Genomic DNA, 2,818 nt, shown 5'->3' on the forward strand with positions numbered 1-2,818 from the left:
CAATTTTTTCTTGACCGTTTTCTTGAGAGCTGCATACAGGGCTTTACGCTCTTGATTTTGATTATGGGCTGGTGTTGGCTAGTTTTAGGTGCAATCCCATAANTGAATAGAAAGTTGCAAATAAGTATGCAAATTTATTGAATTTTCCTGAGTTTTGCACAAAATTTAGAGATTTAGTTTTTATGGTTTTTGGTGTAGGACGAATTATATATTTATAAAAAATTATCGAAAATAAATTATAATAAAAAACTTTTCAGATATTGCGAAAAATTCTCTGTGCCAATACTTTTGTCCGGCACTGTATATAGATTTTTTATAATATCTACTTTATAATAATAATAAAAAATATTTTTTACTATTCTTATATTTAATACTAATACTTTTTCGCAAAATGGCGTATTGCCACCCTGAAATATTCGCGTGCTGGCTGTTCGGTTCACCCAGCAAATCGTGATGGCTGTTCGATTTCGAAAATTCTCTCACTACGTGCTGTGGACAACAACAATTTCACGGTGATTGCCAATCGAAATTAGTGGCGTAACCACGGCCTTAAAAGCACCCGCCACGGCCTTAAAAGCACCCGCCACTTTTTTTGTGTGCCGGTGCTATTATTCCGTGAGTCGCAGGTCTAAGTATCGGCACATTCCGAACGAAAAATTACACTGAAAATGGCACAACGCCGAAACCGGTTTGTCTCCAAACCAAATTTGACAAGGGATGATGGAAAATCGTTCCACATTACATCATACTCCTACCCTGGCACATGCAGTAATTAATTGATAGAAAAATATTTTCTAATAAAAAAAAATATAATTGTCAATAGCATTTTCATTCACAAATTATAAAAATATTGAATTTTTTAAGTGCACNGATTTGTACTTAAATCGGCTGAAAAAAATGATATTCGCAATCGGAATGCAATTGCAACCAGAGTCGATTTAAGAAACCCGACAGCTAGTACGGTGAAGAAATTGAAATGTATGTTAGAGAAAGGCAGAACAACAAGAAATATACATGTATATTTTTGGCCATCCGAACGAATTTTAAAAATTCNATGGCTGTTCGATTTCGAAAATTCTCTCACTACGTGCTGTGGACAACAACAATTTCACGGTGATTGCCAATCGAAATTAGTGGCGTAACCACGGCCTTAAAAGCACCCGCCACGGCCNAAAGAATACGAAATAGCGATGAGCCAAATGTGGTGTTGCCACATGTTCCGATTATTGCAGGGTCGCCACAGAATAAATTGATATATCGATTGCAGAATCGATTTTTTGGCGCCTCTACTTAGGCATTCAAATTCTGAGCAGTAACATCGATACATCGATGTTTCGATGCATCGGAGAAAAGAGCATCGAGACTTAGGTCGGTGTTATGCAGAAATTTTGTTTGGCAAACTGCGTGCAATTGTTGTTGCAGCAAACTCGGAGAGAGCGAGTTTGGCGACTCTCACAGCAAACTAATTTTGTTTGGTCAAACTGCAGCAAATTCGGTGTTGCCATATACAAAAATTTTAAATTTTGCGCGTTAAGGTATTGGCCCAATGCGNAAGAACCGGGCTGCAAGCATATACATATTTGTTATGAAATATAGCAGTGATATTCAGCATATTTTTTTCTCACTGAAGAAGTGACGATTTTGGTAACTTTTCTTACGAGATTTTGGTAGAAAAAAGGTTGGCGAGTGGCAACCATGGTCATAAATATAAATGCAGAAATAACCGCTACCTCTTCTTCCAGGTTGTGTAAAAAGGTTTGTTCGTCGAGCAAAGAATTTGTACGAATTTGTACGAATTATCACGATTTTTGCCCAAATCGCGTTCGTGCAGACCAAAAAATTATCCAACACTCAAAAATTGTGAGAGCAAAGTGACAGTTCTCTTGGAGAGAAGTTGCAAATTCTTGCTGGAAAAAATTTTGCCAGCAAGAATTTGCAAACACGAAAAACATGTGGTTGTGGCGCATGGTTGCATTTTTGTCTACAATAATTTGAATAAATTAGTTCGTTAAATTTAAAAATTTATAAACACGAGCGATTTTTTTATGAAAAAAGGAAGTAAATAATTGTTGATATAATTAATTTAGTTAATTCCAATGATTTGAACTTAATTCGGCTGAAAAAAATGGTATTCGCAATCGGAATGCAATTGCAACCAGAGTCGATTTAAGAAACCCGACAGCTAGTACGATGAAGAAATTGAAATGTATGTTAAAGAAAGTCAGAACAACAAGAAATATACATGTATATCCTGTTTTTGGCCATCCGAAAGAATTTTAAAAATTCTATAAAAATTTTTTATGTTTGAAATGCAACCGTGGACGCCAGCTGGCAGCGAAACTTGCAAATTCCTGCAAATTTGCGTTCGTGCAGAAATTTGCAAGTTTCTCAACATGAGAGAGAATTTGAGAGAATTTTTTCTTACTCTCTGATATTTTGAGTGTTGGATAATTCTTGCTGGATTTCCGACGAACAAACCTATTGAAAAGTACGGGATCGCTTTCTTGTTAAAAATGGTAACTTCTGTCAACTTCAACATAACCTCCAAATTTTGGTTGTAAATTTTTGCTTATTTTGTATGTAAACACACTCAGCTCACACATGTAAATAACCAAAAATACTTTCAAATTCATTAAAATCCACTTAAACAAGTAATTAAATACTTTTCAACATGAATTAGCAGAGTGCACTTTTCTTTTGTTTACAATTTGGTTGCCAAACACACTACAGCTGATCGTTTGACACATTTACCAGAATTTACCAGCAAAAAATTCTCGGACTAAAACTGGTAACTTCTGACAGAGAGAGAACCGTATTT

This window comes from Rhagoletis zephyria, unplaced genomic scaffold (assembly GCF_001687245.7).
Source record: "Rhagoletis zephyria isolate East Lansing unplaced genomic scaffold, Rhagoletis_zephyria_1.1 Rzeph_scaffold_05040, whole genome shotgun sequence".
Classification (NCBI taxonomy): domain Eukaryota; kingdom Metazoa; phylum Arthropoda; class Insecta; order Diptera; family Tephritidae; genus Rhagoletis; species Rhagoletis zephyria.